The sequence below is a fragment of the Tiliqua scincoides genome, chromosome 4, assembly GCF_035046505.1.
Source record: "Tiliqua scincoides isolate rTilSci1 chromosome 4, rTilSci1.hap2, whole genome shotgun sequence".
Classification (NCBI taxonomy): domain Eukaryota; kingdom Metazoa; phylum Chordata; class Lepidosauria; order Squamata; family Scincidae; genus Tiliqua; species Tiliqua scincoides.
The window spans coordinates 6747117-6768229 of NC_089824.1; the positions used below are offsets into that span (position 1 = coordinate 6747117).

Sequence of the window (21113 nt, forward strand, 5' to 3'; positions counted from 1 at the left end):
TTATTTGGTGGATATATAATTCCCCCCCCCCCACACACACACACAAGTGGAATGGTAAGTTTTCGTTCATGGCAAGCAGCCAAAGTTTATTTATGCTAACTTGCTTTTCTTCTTCTTCAGTTTATTTATTTATTTGTCACTCTTCTCAGTACTCATGTTCATTTTATTAATTTGCACTGTTACGAGTACTTTGGGAGTGTTTGCTGACTTTGTTAATTAGAACAGGCCAGACTGTTTTGCAAACTCTCCAGGGCTAAAGTGCCAAATGGTGCGTGTAACCAAGGAAAACTACAGTTGTCGTATTGCTCTCATTAAATACATATTGTTCAGATAAAGCATAGAGTTCTGTCATCTGAACTTGCAATAATTATATGCTTTGTCCTTTTTGTTCAGTTGACTCCTGATTACAAATTGGTTGCATTAAAGCAGAGTCATGCTTGCTGGGGTTTTGTTTTTTGTCCAGAGTGCTTAAGGCAGTGCTGTTCAAACTGGGGCATCACGACGCCCCAGCCTGAGGGCCCTAGTCTCTGCCCCCTTAAGGGTTGGGGGCAGCCTAGAGTCAGGGGGAAGGCAGCAGTGCGATCCCCAGGATTGCGCTGCTCAGGGGGCTGCAGGGGCTTGGGTGCACTTACCCAAGCCTCCTGCATCCTCCCTGGGGTGTGGGGGGCCCAGCACAACTTCTGGCAGGGCTCCCCGCAGCAGGGAAAGTGGATGTGGAGCAGTCGCGCCCTGCCCCCGCTAAAGTGGAAGTGGAGCACGATCACTCTGCATCCATTTTCCCTGCTGCGGGGACCCTGCCAGAAGTCGCGCCAGGCTCCCCGCATCCCAGGGAGGAGGCTTGGGTAAGTGTACCCAAGCCCCTGCAGCCCCCTGAGCCTTCCCCCCGTCCCCTCCTCCCCCCGCCCCTGCAAAGACTTACTGGCTCTCAAACTCTCCCTGGCTTCAGGGAATTTCTTCTCCCTTGTGTGCTTCCCCATATTCTGCTAAGATCATCAGCCCAAGCCCTGCATCACCATTCAGTGAAATTACAAAGTTGCTGATAAGGAGCAAGGCCATTTTGTTGGCAGCGCTCTCACTGCGGAACTTCCTGCCCAAAGCGATTCACCAGGCAGCATCTCTTACTGTTTTCAGGGAGTGTGCTATAATATGTTCATTTTGGAAGGATATTACCTGAGTGATGTTAATTCTGCTGTGATCTTTTGGTATGTGTCTAATCTTCATTCAGATTCATTCACACAGTCTCTTTTTGATTCCAGCCTGCAGAGCATATGAATGTACAAATATTTCAATAAAGGCAGCTTTTTCATCTTTGCTGTGTGCTGCTCTTCATGTTCTGCAGGGGACAAGGAAGGTCACACCAACACTGGTCAGCCCAGGGCTGGCCTTGGGAGCTGTGAAGCCAAATGAAAAACATTTTCTCAGGGGACCCCCTTACAGGACCCCTACTCACCAGGATGAGTGGCGAGGCACCAGCAGTGGCATCACCTCCAACTGCTTGGGTGGGGCAGTTTCAAGGTGAATGGACCCAGTAATTACACAGTGTAATTACTCCAAATGCTGGACCAGCTGTTAATGTCTACATTTGGGTTTAGGGGCAGGGCTTCCATTTTAAGATTTATCATAAGATTCAAGGTATGCCTGAGCCCTCAAATCTTTCACAGTCTGTCAATGTCCTGAGAGAGTTGATGTCCTGAGCAAGCAAAGGGAACCTAATATCCAACTCAGTGTTTATGCTAGCTGGTTGGTTGGCAACCTTCAGTCTTGAAAGACTATGGTATAAGCCAGGGGTCCCCAAACCCCGGCCCGGGGGCCACTTGCGGCCCTCGAGGACTCCCAATCCGGCCTGTGATTAGCCCCCAGTTTACAATGAGAATCTGGCCCTCTGGAGACTTACTGAAGCCCCTGCTGGCCCAGTGCAACTGTTCTCAGTGTAAGGGTGACAGTTTGACCTCTCGCATGAACTGTGAATGAGAGATCCCTCCACTGCTTGCTGTTTCATGACTGTGATGCTGCAGCAGCAGTGAAGAAAAGGCCGGTCTTGCTTTGTGTAAGGACTTTTATAAGCCTTGAGCTATTGCAAGGCCTTCATTCATTCATATAAGTCCCATCTCTAATATATTCATTTATGTAAATATATGTAAATTTATTCAAATTTGAAATGTAAATTAATTCTTTTTTACTCCTGGCCCCCAACACAGTGTCAGAGAGATGATGTGGCCCTCCTGCCAAAAAGTTTGGACACCCCTGGTATAAGCCTACAGCACCCAGTATTCCCAGGCAGTCTCCCATCCAAGTACTAACCAGGCCTGACCCTGCTTAGCTTCCAAGATCAGACAAGATCAGGCATCTGCATGGTAACATGTAGTATCCAAGCTATTACTAACTGTTTGGACTTTGAAGATAAGGCTAAACTCTCTTTTCATTTACAAGAGATGCCAAGTGTCTCTCAGCATTTTGGCTGCCTTTCTAAAGAGAGATGGTCTTATGTACTTCTTTGCAATGATGCAGACTTCTCTTGCTTTGATATTTGACCTGATCATTTCAAGTTTGAACTATTTCTCTGGGTTTCTGGGTCAAGACTGTTAAAAGGTGTTATTGCAGATCAAAGTCAGTTGATGTCAGTGTCATTGTAAAAGCGCTTTTTTATGTGGAATAGAATTGGCTGGTTAGCGCAGTTATATTTTGAAAGAGATTGGCATACCTAGAAGACCCATTTGCCACAGCCAACCCATTTATAATTCATTTTTTGTATATAGAACCTCTCTCCACATGCACCCCACTGTGTTTCTGTGGAAATAAAGCTGAAAAGTAATTAAAATGCCTGTCTCTCAGGTCTCTTAATTAAAAAATAGTGATTTTCAGCAACTGAAAGATGAGCTGAGATCTCCCTGAGGCTTCATCTCTCTATAAAAAGAAACTACTATTTTTGTTTTACTCTTCGTGGAAAAAGAACCACTTACCCAGTTGGAATTTACTGATCCAGTTGCAAATCTGGGTCCCTTTTTGGGAGAAGGGCGGGATAAAAATAAAGTTTTATTATTTTATTTATTATTATCTGAGCCATTAAAAAGGAACAGCAGCCAAACCATATCAGCCTTTAGACGCAGTACTTTTATAAAAGGAAACTGTCAGTGTGTTGCATTATTGCACTGAAGCAATTGGGCAGCATAACCCTCACACACTGTCTGTGCTACTTTAAAAAATAAAATTATAATTTTTGACTTTGCCCAAAGTCTCATTTCATGTGTAGCTAAAATATGTTCTTTTTATTTTATTTTTGCTGTATGCTGGCCTTCTGTGATCCTCCTTCTAACCTTTATAAGGAATGTCTCCTACTGGTGACGAAGCTGGGGAAAATTTGCAGAGCAAACTGGAACTTCTGTTAGATTTATAAAATTGTTTTCTCTCAGTAGTTCTGTTAATTACCCATTGCAATTTTGATCACGAGGTGTCTGCCTGTTTAAAACTATAATGGGGATATGGAGTATTTAATGTTTCTGTTATGTATTCATCCCTTGATGGCTAACATAGTTTGATGTAACAAGTATTGTAACAAGTATTGGAGTCTATAAAAAGGCAGTGGCATTCCTAGGATTTGCATCACCCGGTGTGGGTGGCCAGCACATCACCCCTATGATGGACTGGGCATGGCAACACCCTGGGTAGTGGGCATGGTGACGTACCATCACCCCACCCCTACTGTTGTTTTTTTGCTATAGATTAGAGAGATTTCAACGTGGTTTGTTTTATTGCATTCTGCATGAAATTACACACTGATTGACATATAACATGAAGGTATTATCCAAACATACTAAGATTTAAAAAATTTTGGCAAGTACCTGTAGTGGTGTCAACGCCCCTGCGTACGTCACCTGGTGCAACCCGCACCCCCTAGCAACCTTACTCTCAAAATGTCTAATCTTATGGTATGCTGTGAATGGAAGGTGGGAAGCAAATATACATTATAAGGACTTTCTTGGGGGAAGCACAATATGGAAGAGACAGCAATCCAGTATTCACAGATTTTTATTCATTTTTAATTAATTCCTGATTATTTTTATTTGTTTGTTTACAAATTTTTATATGATTTTATTTCTGAAGGTCATTCAAAGAGGCTGGAACATTTATTTTTACTGGAGTATATATTGTATTATGATTTTATTGTTATCCATATTTATGTATTTGTGTTTTGTAATTTGCCTTTTGGAGACAAAGCTGGGTTATAAATTGGATTGGGAGGGAGACCAATTATAAATTGGGTTAGGGGGAGAGAGAGAGAATCCCCCCCCCATTGGTGTGAAGGGAAGAGCCATTCATTTCTATGAAAGAAAAATAATGTATTGAGAGGTGTTAGTGGTGTGCTGTACTAAATCTGGAACTCCAGTTTCTGCAAAAAGAGAACAAAGGCCGATATAAGATGATATTAAAAGCTCTGCTGGATCAGGCTGCCCTCGTCCTGCGTTCTGTTACTCACAGTGGCCCCACAGCTGCTTCTGAGAAGCCCACAAGGAGAGAAAAGCCTACCATACATTCCTCCTTCTTTGCTCCCATTCCTGTTTTAAGAATAGAATAGAATAGAAAATTTATTTGTCATTGTACCCATATACACAAGTACAACGAAATTAGGTGCTTTCACAAGGTAAAACAAGACAAGACCCACACAAAACAACAATACAACAAAGTCAGGCAGACTACATATACAATTACTGCATTGCTAAAACTCTGTTCAACATATCACTGTACCCCCGCATTTAATCTAGACACTGCACTGGGATAGAAACTGTTCTTTAATCTACTTGTTCTTGTTCTTATCACCCTATATCTTCTTCCTTATGGCAATAATTCAAAAAACTGGTAACCAGGATGCGAGGGATCTCTCTGAATTTTTAAGGTTCTCGACATACACCTTGTACTGTAAAGCTCCTCCAAAGTAGGGAGGGAACAGCCAATAATCCTCTGAGCAGTGTTGATAACCCTCTGGAGCGCTTTTCTCTCCACCACTGCACAACTCTCAAACCAAACACAGAGACAATAAGAATGAATGCTCTCTATGTAACTGCGATAAAAAATTACCAACAATGTCTCTAAAAAATACCAAAAAAATACCAACAATAAGTTGTTGGTTTTATTTTGTAAGCCACCTTGATAGTCCCTTGGATGAGATTGAAAGGTGGCATAAAAATTGTTGTTAAATAAGTCCCTAATGTTGGCATACTTGAAGAAGCAGTACCTACTAAACTGCAAAGGCAGTGTTTCCTGTCCCAGCCTTATCAGTCTCAGATTAATCTTTATTACTCTGCTATACTTGATAATCTCCATTATGTCTTTCTCCTAAGGGAGGGGGGTGGATGTTTCCAAGCTGACAGAATTAATTGGGTAATGGGAAATTTTTGCTTAAGCCAGGGCTTTTCAAACTGGGTCATCATGACGCCCCAGCCTGTGGGCCCTGGCCTCTGCCCCCTTAAGGGGCGGGGGCAGCCTGGAGGCAGGGAGGAGGCAGCAGCACAATCCCCAGGATTGTGCTGCTCAGGGGGCTGCAGGGGCTTGGGTCCACTTACCCAAGCCTCCTGCAGCCTCCTGGGGGTGCGAGGAGCCCAGCGCAACCTTCAGCAGGGCTCCCCGCAGCAGTGAAAGTGAAAGCGGAGCAATCACGCTCCACTTCCGCTTTAGCAGTGGCAGGTGCGATCGCTCCGCTTTCACTTTCACTGCTGCGAGTCCTGCTGAAGGTCGCGCTGGGCTCCCCTCACCCCCGGGAGGCTGCAGGAGACTTGGGTAAGTGCTGCCTTCCCCTTGCCCCCGCTGCCTCCCCCCGCTCCTGCAAGCACTTACAGTGGCTTAAACTCTCCACAAGAGTTTGAAAACCACTAGCTTAAGCCATTTCTACCCAACGTTGCATATATACAACAGGGATTAAATGTGTACACGTGTAGGCTGGGCAGAAATAGGTTAAACCAGCCCTGGAGGGTTGGGAACAAATTCATGACCTGTTTACTGGTGGGGGGGGCAGATAAGAGAATGTGGTGTTCCTAATACAGTGTGGGGGGTTTAGGAAAGATGTCATGAAAAAGAACAGTATTCATATATTGTTAAGAGTGACCTCAAAGAAATATGGGGGAGGCCCTGTAGTTCATATGTTTTGCCAGTCACTGCCATCTCCCAGGTAGGGCTGAGAAAGATCCCAGCAAACTTGAAACTTTCTTGAAACCAGCAGAATCAGCAGACAGTACTGAGCTAAGTGGACCACTGGTCTGACTCCATACAAGGCAGCTTCATTTATGTTCAACACTTCACGAAAGAGAATCAAGACAGCCATCACTTAGGGCTCAATCCTATCAACTAAGAATTCACTGTCCACTGCCTCTAGCACGCCATCCAGGAACCAGGCAGGCTGGAAAACGTAAGGAGTTAAATGCTTCCCTTACCTTCCTGGCTGATGCGTGGGGCCTGGTGGGACTCTTCAGATCTATGTCACCTCTTTTGGTGTAGCTCTCAGGAGCCTGCTGCAGGAATATCCAGAATATTTCCAGGGTTTCAGGATGTGGCAGACACCAGTGCTGCCCTGATCCATCTCCTCCAATACCCACCCCTCTGCTGGCAGAACTCCACCAACCGCCTGACTGCAATGCACTTCTTGTGTTGCACAGCTTTTCAGCCACACAGTTCAGTGGAGAGGCTGCCACACCAACAGGGCCCTTTTTGTTGTGGTATACCTAGTGATATGCCAGTGCAACAGGCCCACAGGCTTGGGTTGTTATTGATTTACATAATACCATCGATGTACATGGCTCTTTACAATAGACAAGAGGACAGGTTACTGCCCTGAGGAGCTCACTATCTAAGAAAATCAAGAGAGTGAGAGGAATGTGCCAGAATATGGCAAAGAATATCTAGTTATTTCTTGTACACATACTTAGACTTAGTTGGTGTATGGTGGAGGAATAGGGGGGTGACGCTAAAGGTTTCATCGGAAGGTGGGTTTTGAAAACCTTCAGAAATGTGGCAAGTTTGAGATGTTTTTAAAATGTTTCTCACTAGATGACAGTTGGAGACAATAAGACATAGCATACCATAAACTTGGAGTTGAACTTAGCAAAGGGAGAATGAGTTTACGTTAGGATGCTAATGTTATTTAAACAAGGTGACTGGGGAAGAATCTGATTTGATACTACTTTCTCACACTCCCTTTCATTTTACACTACTGTCTATTGATTTAGGAACTTTAGCCAAATGAAGCTGTTAGAGATAGTGTGCCTGTGCAATTGTTGATCAAAAAGCTTATGAGACGTCCCTGGAGTGAACTGTCTGAAAGCATAATTTGTATTCTAATATATAATTTCATTGGTGCCTATGTTTTTGTCAGATGTTAAATACAGACTGTGTGTCTGATGGCCTGCTGGTATTGTAATGCAAATGATACTATCTTTTTTTTCTAGTGAACTTTGAAGTGATAAGCCATTTTGATTTTAAAATTCAAGCAAATATATACATTAAAGTGAATGATACTGTAAGCACTGCCATTCCAGTGCAATAAAGGGCCTTAAAATGTGATTTAATAGTCATTTGGCACTGTGTTAGGTAAAGAACATAAGAACAGCCCCACTGGATGAGGCCATAGGCCCATCTAGTCCAGCTTCCTGTATCTCACAGCGGCCCACCAAATGCCCCAGGGAGCACACCAGATAACAAGAGACCTGCCTCCTGGTGCCCTCCCTTGCATTGGCATTCTGACATAGCCCATTTCTAAAATCAGGAGATTGCACATATGCATCATGGCTTGTAACCCATAATGAATTTTTCCTCCAGAAACTTGTCCAATTCCCTTTTAAAGGCATCCAGGCCAGATACCATCACCACATCCTGTGGCAATGAGTTCCACAGACCAATCACACGCTGAGTAAAGAAATAATTTCTTTTGTCTGTGCTAACTCTCCCAACACTCAATTTTAGTGGATGTCCCCTGTTTCTGGTGTTATGTGAGAGTGTAAAGAGCATCTCTCGATCCACTTTATCTTTCCCATGCATAATTTTGTATGTCTCAATCATGTCCCCCCTCAAGCGTCTCTTTTCTAGGCTGAAGAGGCCCAAACGCCATAGCCTTTCCTCATAAGGAAGGTGCCCCAGCCCAGTAATCATCTTAGTCGCTCTCTTTTGCATCTTTTCCATTTCGACTATGTCTGATTTATGATACCCATAGCATATGAAAATAGAAGTGTTGAATATCCTTCAATGTTAAGAAGTGAAGGATTTTCTCGCAAAAACTATGTGGCATTATATGGTGTTAACTGAATGCACACCATTTTTTACTTATTCAGTAAAATGTGCAGTCAACTGAAAATAAGCAAGAGAGTTTATAGCTCCATTCTAGCAAATAAATTCAAAGGCAGAACAAAGTTGGATATAACATGATCAGTAAAACAGGGGATGTCATTTGTTTATCTCTTATATATACTTGTTGCACACACGACACACAGCTATTGTGTTGGATTGGCTGCTCAGTTGTTATCATATCCGTTGTTCACTTTTGGCTATTGTGAACTGCAGTTCATTTGAAGTGCTTTTGTGCACAAAATCAACACAAGATTTTGTGTATTGATCAATAATGGGTGATTTTGAAGGTGGTAAGAAATTGTGTAAGATGCGTTATGGTTCTGATAGAGCTGGTGATGATAGGAAACTCACACTTAGCCCCTTTTCCCCATTGACACAATTGTTCCTATAACATGATTTTTGATAATGCCAGGTTTCTTGGGAAGGCAGCCATCCTCTCATAGCAGACCTATCAGGGGATAGGAAGAGTGCTGGAAAAATGATTGGCACTGTTTTTGTCAGCTGAGTGGACTCCCCTCATCAGAGGTGCAGAAAGACTTGAGCAAGCTGCATCATGTGGTAAATGCCAAGAATGTTGTGAGGAATAGAGGCATGAGGTTAGAAAGGTAGATATGCATCAAAGATGTCTTTGACAAGCCTGCTGACAGCATTGCATTTCAAGACAAAAGGCTTGCTGCCCATTAAATCTGTGTATAGTTCTACTGTAGAGCTCTGCATGTGCTTACCTATAAGCCATCTGATAAAGTAGCACATCTGAGCACACTACTAATACCAGTTAAGACAAATTATCCACTTCATTCTCTTCTCTTGCACCAATGGTAACGGAATCCAGAATATGTATCACGATTGTTTTAAAATTTATGTAAGATTGTTCTAAGTACTCAGTCATTGGCTGGTGCAGGAGGAGGTTATGCAAAATGGATTTCATCTCATATTAGCTCCAGATGTTTTTAAATGTATTCCAGTAGCGAAAAGAGATTTATTGTTATGCCATCTGTTGATAAACTGTGTTTATTACACTTAAAAGGCAGTAAAAGATCAGAGTTTTATGACTTATGTAATTATTCATCTATTTGTAGTGTCAGATCTCTTTTGAGATACTCAAGCAGGGAAGCATTGTAAAGCAGATCATGCTTAACAGTGTTTTCTGAGAAGCAGTTTTTATAGAGTACTACTAATTCTGTGAAAGTGTATGAAAGTGATTCTGTTTGCTGCAGTCAGTATAGTCCTTAAATTGCAGTCTCAGAAACACTAGCATACGGACATTCTAGGTAAGAAATAAACACCGCTGTGATACAGCAATATGCTTTGCCTTTCCATCTTACAAGCACTTTGAGGCAATATTTTGCCTCACTTCCTTAATTTCACTTCCTTTGAGGCAGTATTTTGCAAAGTATGGGTTGAGTTCCAGTACTGCATCATGAGATTCTTTTCATTGGGGCACAATTTCAAATGAATAAATAAAATGGCATACATATGTGCAGAGTCCAAAATTCAAGTTTTTGTCAATAGCTCAGGAATTAAATATTAGTTATTTTACTGGAGCACTTTGTAACCATAGTATTGCTTACATTTTTTAAAATAGTGCCATTTATATATTTTTATTATTAGGTATTTATGCAAATAGTCTTGCTTCAGTTAACAAGAATATCAGGCAACAATATATACAGAGAGAGAGAGAGAGAATATGCTCATGAGTTGCACTCCCTCACATGTCTAGGTACGTTTGGGACATTTTAAATTGGTTTATTTGTTGTATATTTGAGAACACAACGAATCTCCTTAACTTAATACCATACATCTTGACTAACAAGCCAAAAGCTTTAAATTAGCTTAGCTATTATCTTGTTTTATTATATGGCAGATGTTTTCAGACTGAGCACAGAAATACGGTCTTGAGCATGTGTGATACTATTGCACTGGGTTGTGGCAGGTGGAAGTTTGAAAAACACTGCTAAGTTATTTGACTAAGGATGAAGGAAGTTTTATTCATGATATGGTCAAATAAATTGAAGAGTACAGATGTGCCCCCATATTCACCGGGATCCATTCCATGGACCCACCACAGGTACGGAAACTATGGATACAGGGAACCCCCACTTTGCTGTCCCTCATGCACCCAGTAATGTGATTTCAAGACTTACCTTCTTCAGAATGCTCTTGCTTTATAGCAGCACTATAAACCTACAACCTTATCACGATTACTAGCTTATCTTCCTGTTTTCTCAGTCTCATCTTTTGAAGCATTCAAGCTGCCAAGAGGCAGCCTAAGCTTTGGAATAAACCAGTAGTTCCCAAACAAGGAAGTTGGGAACCACCTAAGTAGATGCTAGGGCAGGGCTAAGGCAGCAATGTGATCCCCAGGACCGGTCCACTGCAGGGAAGAGAAGGGGCGATTTTCCTACCTTTTACCAACAGTGCCAGCCTCCAGGGGCTGATGGGAACCCCATGGACGTCTCTGCAAGGCTCTCCAAGCCTCAGGAATGGTTAAAAAAAAAGCGATTGGAACCCACTTCCAGTTTTTGATTGCAAACCCGGAAGTGGGTTCAGATGGCTTTTTTTTCTTTCTTTCTTTACACTTCATGAGGCTTGGGAGCCCTGTGGAGGTATCCACGGGGCTCCCTTCACACCCAGAGGCCAGCACTGCTGGTTAAAGGTAGGAACCCCTCCTTGTGTTCTCACAGCAGCACAATCCTGGGGATCATGTCACTGCTTTCCTCCTCCCCGCCCCTTAAAGGAGCATAGGCCAGTGCTTCCCAGACTGGTGAGTCGTGACCAACCAGTTTAGGAACTATGGCTGTAAACCTTTAGGCTTATAGTGACCCTGTAAAGGAAGAGCATTTTAACAAAGGCAAGTCTTGAAATAAATTTACTGGGTTAATATGTTGGGCTGGCAAAATTATCTAGTAATTTGTATCATATTAAATATTAATAATTAAAAGTGGAGAATAGTGAAATTGGAAAAATTTAAGTGAACTCTTTGTATTGGTCCCAACAGTCGGTCATGTCCCAACAGTCGGAAAATTTCATTTTCTAGAGTTTCTTGAATGTTAGGGCAAAATTTCTAGTTCTTACATATGAATAATTTATGTGAATTACTTTGCTGGAAAATGAGTTTGATTCTAATATGTTTATTCCATTATGATGCTGGAGATTCAGGCCCAATCCTATCCAACTTTCCAGTGCCGGTGCTGCAGCAGTGCAGCCCTAAGGAAAGGGAACAAACATTCTCTTACCTAGAGGAGACCTCTGTGATTACCCCCCATCACAGGATGCAGTACATGCCCCATTGTGCCAGCTGCATCAGTGCTGGAAAATTGAATAGGATTTGGCCCTCATTTTTCCCCCTACTGCACTGAAATATGCATTGGATTGCTCTTCCATATTTTTCATATTTCATATTTATTTCATATTTTTGTACCACTTTTCTTCCAAGGAGCTCAGGGTAGTGTATCTGGTTCCTTCCCTCCAGTGAGGTAGGTTAGACTGAGAGATACTACCCGGCCCAAAGCCATCCAGGACATTTCGTGACTGAGCAGGAAATTGAACCTGGATCTTCCAGGTTTCAGTCCAACACCAGAACCACCACACTGTTTTGTCTTCAGGTATTGTGTGAAATGTTATAGACTTGTCCAGGCTTTGGTGTTTTTCTCTTTGCAATAGGAACAAAAATGATTTCCTTAACATGAAACAGACCGACATTATTGGGTAACTGGAACAAAAGTAATTCAAAACATAATAACATCATGGTTGTGTCCACATAGTGTAAGGTGGCAGAGTAGTTCTTAGTGTCAAAGTCACTGCTGAATACTACCCTTTGCAACGACCTGTTCACACAACATCTTGCAGCCAAAATTGTTTACATCCATGCTAGTTTGAACTCTAGGTTATATCCACTGTCCTTGTCACTGTCCACTGTCAAGGGCACTGTCTTCTCAAGTTTTGGGGGATCATTTTCACCTTGTTTGGTCTGAGAATGTAGATAAGCTTCTCAAGAGTGTGCCATTGACAACCTTGTCCTTGGAATTCCTGATTTGTAAAACATACGAGAGGAGGAACATTAGGGTTAGGTTGATGAAGTATTCAATATCTCTCTCAGGAAAGGCAGAAAGCCCTCCCTGGATCCCCACACCCTTGATAACTACTGGAATGTGTGCAGTCCACATGCATTGACGTGATTGCTAACAGTTCTGTTGCTAGCAGGGGAAAAAGCAAACATCTGTGGTCAATTTCTTGGCTTAGCCCTAGACTTGACACAGAAGCTGAGAGCTGAAGACTCGAAACAGACTGGACTTCAAATCTTTTGTATTCTCTGTCCAGTATTGCCTTGGAAAGTCTGTAAGACACTGAATTAACTTTATCTTGATGACTCCCAGCCTTGGTTCTGTTCAAAATTTTGTGTGTGGTGGTGGTGTTGTTGAAAAGAAACATATAAATAGTGAAAATAATTTTGAGGGGAGGGGGGTGATGTTCCTGAATTTAGCTGTGATAGTCTGGTTCTTGTTGTTGCTTGGGTGTGTCTATTGCTTGTGCATTATTGTTTTGTGTTTCTATTTGGTAGCTGCCCTGGGCCCTCTTTTTTAAGGGAGTAAAGGATAGAAATATTTAAAAGTAAATATGCATTGTCGACATACCTGGATGATGGCCTCTGCATTTGCAAGAAGCTGTTGAGTTGGCTACAATGTGTTACCAGCTGAAATAGTTAATTAAGAAGCAGTATTATATTTAGAAAAAATGGGAGGGGGAAGTATTGTTAAATTGGAAATCAAGACCCAGTATTAGCATAGATTCTAGAAATCTTTACAGGTCTGAAAGCGTGAAGAAAGACTGCACTGTTGATTTATTCTCGGTTTTCTAGGAAGATCTTTTTAAAGCTAAATATAGTGCATGACTGTCATACACTGTTGGTTACCCTCATTTATTTTGTGGTGGTTGACTAAAATAGCCATGTTTTGTTAAAGTTCTTTACAAGATAGAAGTATTTTCCACTCTCCAACAGTTCGCTCTCAGTGCTGTTTAAGGTTTCAGGAAAGACACTGTTCTTACCAGTGGAACCTAGAAAGAGTGTTTTTTTTTGTTTTTTGTTTTTAAAGCAACTTAACTAACTTAGAAGGCAATTTCATTCAGTCTTTGCCAGCTTGTATGAAAAGTCTGTAACAGGGAGTCTCAAGGGAGGTTGAAAACAAAGAATAAAAGATGACATTGGATTTTCAGTGAAGAATGAAAAAATTTATGAGGAAGCGTGCTCATAGGAGTTGCTTTTCAACACCATTCAGAAGCACAGCTTCTGGGAAATATCTCCCCTTTTGTTATGATTGGGATGTGTGAACCCCACTTTGCTCCTTATCCATAGAAGTAGGATAGATTTATTAATAGCTTGCATGAAACTCCCTGTCTGTAAGGTCATTAGAGAGGTTTTGTTACATTTGTCATCACCCACTGGAGAGATGCCTTCTCTGTTGTGGCACCAATCTGTGGAATTCTCTGTTGGCATTTAGGACAGATGCAAAGTCTCTCTTGTTTCAGCAAGCATTCCACTGAGTGAATGAGTTTACTGCTCTGGGATTATTGTATTGGCTCTTGCTGGTAACTTTCTTTTTTGGTGGTTTGATTCTTTTATTGTGATGTTTTATTTTGTATTGATTTATTGTGTTTCATAAGCCACCCTGGGCTTTCTGTTTTGATTAAGAAAGAAAAGATGAAATAAAAATCTTTTTTAAAAACACCATTTAATGCCCAGTAAATGAAATTGGGTTAGAGAACAGGTCCCAAGTACTGTGGCCAGGTTGCAAATTGCATTTTGCCTTGGGGGACACCTGTAGAGTGCCATCAGTCATTACTGCCACTGGGTTATGAATGGGTTGAGGAATTCATGCCCAGGCCATATGGCAGTACAGAAGTGCTTTCAAACAATGCTTTAGGGTACCACACTGCTCTATGGACTGTTCCTGTCTCCCTCATCAATCTTTGCCTCAATTAACTATGATTACTTCTACCTGCTATCAACTGATTAGCAAGTATAATGGGACTGTATTTATTTCTCACTTGTCTGGCTCAAACAAGCTTTCAAAGCAACTTTACAATATGAACATTTAAAAATCAGATTTTAAAACCAGTGCAGGAAAAATTACATAGAAGCATCAGATTTAATTTATCAGCAGGGGAATGCTGTCATGAGAATAAGAAGGGTTCATTTTTTCACAGAAACAAAGAAGGGAGGGTAACCTGAAACCTTCCTGCACAGCGTGGACACACCTACAGGGAAGGTCCTGCTGTGTGTCTGAACAGACCTCACTTCTGTAAATAAATTGCTGATGCATAACCCCTGCTAATTGGGTAAGAGGCACTTTTTCAAGTGGGTGCTCCTTTTTTTAGCAGGGGGAGAGTAACTGGCCCAGCTCACCCCAGCACTGTCTGTTCTAGTGGCTGTCTGCTGGTATTCATTTGCATCTTTTTAGATTGTGAGCCCTTTTGGGACAGGGAGCCATTTAGTTATTTGATTTTTCTCTGTAAACCGCTTTGTGAACTTTTAGTTGAAAAGCGGTATATAAATACTGTTAATAGCTAGTTGGCAACCTTCAGTCTCGAAAGACTATGGTATTGCGCTCTGAAAGGTGGTTCTGGAACAGCGTCTAGTGTGGCTGAAAAGGCCAATTCGGGAGTGACAATCCCTTCCACACTGGGAGCAAGTGCAGTCTGTCCCTGGCCTGTCTCCCTGGCTATGGGCCTTCCTTCTTTGCCTCTTAGCCTCAGACTGTTGGCCAAGTGTCTCTTCAAACTGGGAAAGGCCATGCTGCACAGCCTGCCTCCAAGCGGGCCGCTCAGAGGCCAGGGTTTCCCACCTGTTGAGGTCCACTCCTAAGGCCTTCAGATCCCTCTTGCAGATGTCCTTGTATCGCAGCTGTGGTCTACCTGTAGGGCGCTTTCCTTGCACGAGTTCTCCATAGAGGAGATCCTTTGGGATCCGGCCATCATCCATTCTCACGACATGACCGAGCCAACGCAGGCGTCTCTGTTTCAGCAGTGCATACATGCTAGGGATTCCAGCACGTTCCAGGACTGTGTTGTTTGGAACTTTGTCCTGCCAGGTGATGCCGAGAATACGTCGGAGGCAGCGCATGTGGAAAGCATTCAGTTTCCTCTCCTGTTGTGAGTGAAGAGTCCATGACTCGCTGCAGTACAGAAGTGTACTCAGGACGCAAGCTCTGTAGACCTGGATCACTGTTAATAATAATAATAATAATAATGGCCGATAGCTATCAGTAGCACTGGACTCTTCTGAGAATGGTGGCATGGAAATAATGGAGAAAAAAATCATTGAAGCCTAGAGGCCAATCAAGGACCAAAGAAGAGCCAGCTAAATATCATCTTGCCATTTTAAGGAAGAGCTGGATTACCTACAGTGTATGGTCCCCACAAGAATGCAGGATTCTGTGCAGGCTAGGGCTCTGTCCTTCTTTCATATGGCCATTTCTGATGGCAAACCACTTTCCTTGTCCACATAGGAATATTCTTTCCCATGCCTTAGCAGTCTATAAATGAATGAAAACATTAAATATATTGTTATTGAAATTTAATGGAATTTAGATATAGGAATGAAATGTGTCAGTCGATCAGAAGATTCTGAACGGAGAACAGCCATAAGACTAGAGAGAAGACATCACCCAAAGATGGGATGTTGCCTGCGGGGAAACAGTCTCCTTCTTGCAGTCACTAGGTAGCACTTTCCAATTTGGCTGCTAGTGACTTTATTCTCAGTGCATTGCTGGAGAAATTATTCTCCAGTCATGTCTTTATAAATATTGCCATATTTTCTTAACGTCTACTTTACAGGGAATTATTGTACTCCTATCGTACCAAAGACAGAACCAAATATTTGCTGGAGATAAGCCTTTCAAAGATAAGAGGACCTGTGCTTTGCAGTCCTTGTAACCTTTGATGCAACCTGAGATCTTTTTGCACCTGATCTTACTAAGTCTGTGCAATGTTTTTTCATTTTGTTTTAAGATTATTGTGAACTGCAGCGTAGGGTTTTTGAACTTTCCCAGCTTGTTCTTTGCTTTGCATCCATCCTGATTAAGAGTTTTCATGAACTCAAAATGCTTGCTCTCTTTGTGACTGTTTAGTTAGTCCCCCAAAAGGTGTTCTTTGTAGTTAGTGTAGCATAGTGACTAAGAGCTTGAGCTGTGAATCATAGCTTTTCTAGTTCAAATCTCGCCTCTGGCATGAACTTGCTATGCAGCTGTCTGTCTAGCTTTAATATGCCCTTCATAGCACTATTCTTACAGGTTTTGTCTGTGTTGCTTTTCTCCTGTACTTAGGTGGATTCACAGTGGCTTACAAAGTCTACATCAGTGGTTCCCAGCCTTTAGGAGCCCGTGGACCACTGAGGCAAACACTGGAATTGTCGGGGACCACATTCAACCCCATGCATCCCCACCACACACACACACACACACACACACACACACACACACACAACAATTTAATTTGGTAGCCCATGGGAGAGTGCTCAGCGAGGCACTGGAAAGTTGCAGGGGGTCCATTCTCTGCCCTCTCTGGCAGTTCATGGGGAAACATCTTACCAAGTGACCACTTCTCCACAGACTACTAGAAAGCATGGAGAATGGACCTTTCCATAGGTGGCACTTCAGCAAGTGCTGGACCACCAGAAAGAGCAGAGAATGTACCACCTACAGCCACAGCCAACACCTCAGTGGTCTATGGGGGAGTGCTCACTTGGGGAGACATTGGAAGTGATCAAAGGTGGTGATCAAAGGTGGTCATCTTTTTTCTTGAGACTTTGAGGACCACTTCTCAGTGTTTCCCGGACCAGAGGTTGGGAACCACTGGTCTACATGAATCAAAGAATAGTCAGCATATCTAGCTAGAAAAGAGCAACTCAATTTTTGAACCAAATGCTTGATGAACCAGCAGTGTTTTAATGCTCCTACAAAAAGGCTCTTAGATGACTTTCCCCTGAAATTGTAATGACAGCATCAATCTATGCAAAGTGTTTTGTACCATAGTTTTAACTATTATGATTACTGCTATTATTATTAGGCTATTACTTTTGGATATAGTATCATTAAGTGATCATGAGAGAGAAAAATTCAATAGTTCATATACATTTTGTAACCTCCTTTAGATCTGCACCTAAAATTGTTGTATCTATTTTAGGTGCTTAGCACTTTATGATCTATCTGATTACCAAATTATTTCTGCCTATGATCTTGCTTAATTGTTTTTGTCCCAATTATTTCATTTGATAGAATAAACTGATTTGTTTAATTGCTGCATTAACTACATTTGTTAGTAACCGAACACCTCATTATTTTTGCCACCCATCTGTTTGCAGATTGCCCACGTGTCCTCTCCAGAACTGATGCTTCATTTGACTTCCTGCATTATTATTTGCCGCTCATTTGGTTCACTGAATGAATAAATATGTTGCTGCATAATTAACAAACTCTTTATCTCCTCATTCATTATTTACTTTTCTGTTTTTGCCATTTTGCTGCCTATGCTTTGCCAAAACATCTAACAGCTTTCCAGTCGTACTCCTTTTCCATTCCACAGTTAATTTGATTTCCTGGTTTGTTGCTATTCTTGTCTTCTCCTATGTTCTGTCCATACTTCTCAAGTAACCCTCATTGTGCAAGAAGGTCACTGTTGCCAGATTATTTTATTTATTTTATTCACTTGGTTTATATCCCACCTTTCTCCCCAAAAGGCACCAAGTAGCTTGGAACCCTCATTTCAGAACCGTGTGCGTGTTCAGAACCTGGTGGAGTTGAGGGACAGAAATGCCAACAGTAGCTGCTTCTGTACTCCTTTCATTTTTCTCTCTACAGCACTATAAGCCATATTACTACCGGGAAGCAGCTTTAAGAGGCTGCCTGTCCCAGGCACTGCTGCTATTTTAAGTGTTGCTGATGGGGAAGGGGAGGCATGTACAACCATGCTCTTAACTGAGAGCCACTTAGTTGAGACCACCTTTAGTAAAGGCAACAACAATGATAAAATGAAGATAACCTACTCTTTCTCCAGCCACCTCATAGATTTTCTGAGAACAAGAGTCTGCTGGATCAGATCAAAAGATTCCACCTAGTTCTTTTTTTGTGGTGGCCATGCAGATGTCTGAAAGAAGCTGACAAGCCCTGGCATGAAGCCAATGATTATCCTCCACTGCTTGTCCTCCCAGCAACTGGTATTCAGTGGCATGCTGCCTCTGAACATGGAGGTTCCATAGAGCTATCACAGTTCATCATTGATTAGATCTGTTTTTCCATTCCTGCTCTTGCTTGCGAGTTGCTGATCCCACTAATTGGAACTACCATCATGCTGCCCAAGTTAGTGCTGCATTGAGTGAGCAACCTTAATTATTGTATTTTTTCATAAGGAAGTAACAGGTTTGGGCAGGACTCAGGCATGGGTTGGGGAAGGGGATCCTTCCAGTGAGACCTACTCTAGGGTGTTCAGGTAATCTTACTTCTTTATACTTCCCATGCACATAGGCCACATATGTGCACATAAGAACAGCCCCGCTGGATCAGGCCATAGGCCCATCTAGTCCAGCTTCCTGTATCTCACAGCGGCCCACCAAATGCCCCAGGGAGCACATCAGACAATAAGAGCCCTGCATCCTGGTGCCCGCCCTTGCACTGGCATTCTGATATAGCCCATTTCTAAAATCAGGAGGTTGCACATATTCATCATGGCTTGTAACCCGTAATGGATTTTTCCTCCAGAAACTTATCCAATCCCCTTTTAAAGGCATCCAGGCCAGATGCCGTCACCACATCCTGCAGCAAGGAGTTCCACAGACCAACCACATGTTGAGTAAAGAAATACTCAACCAGAACTGGACACAATACTCCAGGTGTGGCCTTACCATAGATTGTCTACTATGCCATATACTATGCCATATACCATAGATTGTCTATGCCATATACCATATACTATGCCATATAACATAGATTGTCTACTATGCCATATACTATGTATATGTTTATACTATATACTATGTTTATACTACATAAACATGCCACAATCTCAGAGTTACCATAAAATGCATTACCAAAAAAGCCGTTTTTCAAAGAGATGCAAAACTTGGGCAGAGCTAGGAAAAGTCATTTGAAAACTCCAAACCAACTCAGAACAAATGATTAAATAGAGCTGCAGACCTGTACACACTTCCCTGAGAGTAAATCCTTTTGAACTCAGTGGCGCATACCTCTGAGCACTGTTCCCTGTAAGCTGAGTGGCTGTGCAGCTGAAAAAAGGAGTAAGTGCACCCCTACCTCTTTCCTTTGTTCTCTTATCTCCCTCCATAAAATGATGCCCTGGAGCCTGCTCAACCACCACAGGTATGTGTGCAAATTGCTGATAGAAGTGTTATTTGGAATTCAGTCATGTGCACAGATCACTAATAGAAGTGATACCTCCATTGGCTTCTATTTCCCTTCCCCTTCTCCCTCAGTATCAGGAAGGAGGGAAGCCAGGAGCATGTGTGCAGATCACTGATAGGATCCTACAAGGGACAGTTCTGTTTGCACCATCTCCAAAAGGATATTGTGAGAAGTGCAAAAAACCCTATACTGTACTTTGAACGAAGAACAAACGTGTAAAGCGGGGCTACCAAAATGATCAGGGTTTTTTTAGTTTAGGAAAAAAAACAGAATGGTGAAGTAGTTGGGGAACTAAGGGTGAGGTGGAAGATAGAGGTTTATGAAATTAGACATGGTTTGGAGGAAGCACAAAGAAAGAACATCAAAAAGTTCCAGTGTAGTATCACCAAGAAAGACCCAACATCTTAAGCAACTTTAGTAATGTTCTCCCTCTGCCAGCTTTTAATTCTTTGCATGTCTAGGTAGGGTTGTAATTTCTGGTAACAGACCCTGATTTAGCGTCTATGAGCCCAATCTTGAACTCTTCAGTGCTGGAGGTACGAACATACCACCAACACCGGCTGTCATAAACGTGGTGTAAAGCACATTTATGGCACCCTGGGAGCAGGGAGTGCCAGTTGGCGCCAGGCCCCAGCATGATGGGGATTCTGGCCAACACTCCTGCAGCGCTGGCCAGAGTTAAGGCTTTTTGGGGAGTTGGGGAGTAGACAGAACAGGGTGGAGGGAGGGGAGGATCAGGCCCAGGAGGGTGGTGGGGCTGATGGAGGAGGCCTCTGCCAGATCCTATGCTCAGTAGATTTCTTGGAACCTCTCTGTTAAGAGGTAGTAGATTTCTTGATAAATTTTTTAAGTGGCAGAAGAGTTCTTGAAGAGGCAGTAGATTTCTTAGTTTTTGGAGATAAATAGTCAGGGATGTCAGTTGTCAAGAAATCAATACGTAAACATAGTAATGTGTAAGGAATTATAACATCATTGTTTAGCTGAACTTAATATATCGGAGATGGCATCTCTGATTATCTGTAGCTCAGGGCTGAGAATTGCATTAAATGATGGGATTGGTTTTCAACTCTGTATCATCCCTATTTTCATGCAAGACACTGTCAGTCACCTTTTGAGCGAAACTTATATTTTGCAAAATGGGATTTGTGACTACTTTGAACTTCCATGTCGAGTGCAATGGATGTGTATGGAATTCCTGAAAGGTTGTAAAAAAATAATTCCCTTACTTCACCTTGCTTTGAAACATGAACACAATCACAGCTGGAATGATGGTGCTCTGACTGTTTTGCTTTTGTCACTTTGTAAATTTGTGTAAGAATAGTGGTAGTTTCTGTACACTAAATCTTGCATAAAATATTTCCTTATAGTATTATT

At 42.2% G+C, this 21113-nt stretch overlaps 1 protein-coding gene across 1 annotated transcript in view; it reads left to right on the plus strand.

The window, feature by feature from the left end:
- TRAPPC9 (trafficking protein particle complex subunit 9) overlaps nt 1-21113 on the plus strand; it is a 334571-nt gene that overhangs the window by 172293 nt on the left and 141165 nt on the right. The gene's annotated exons all lie outside the window — the stretch shown is intronic.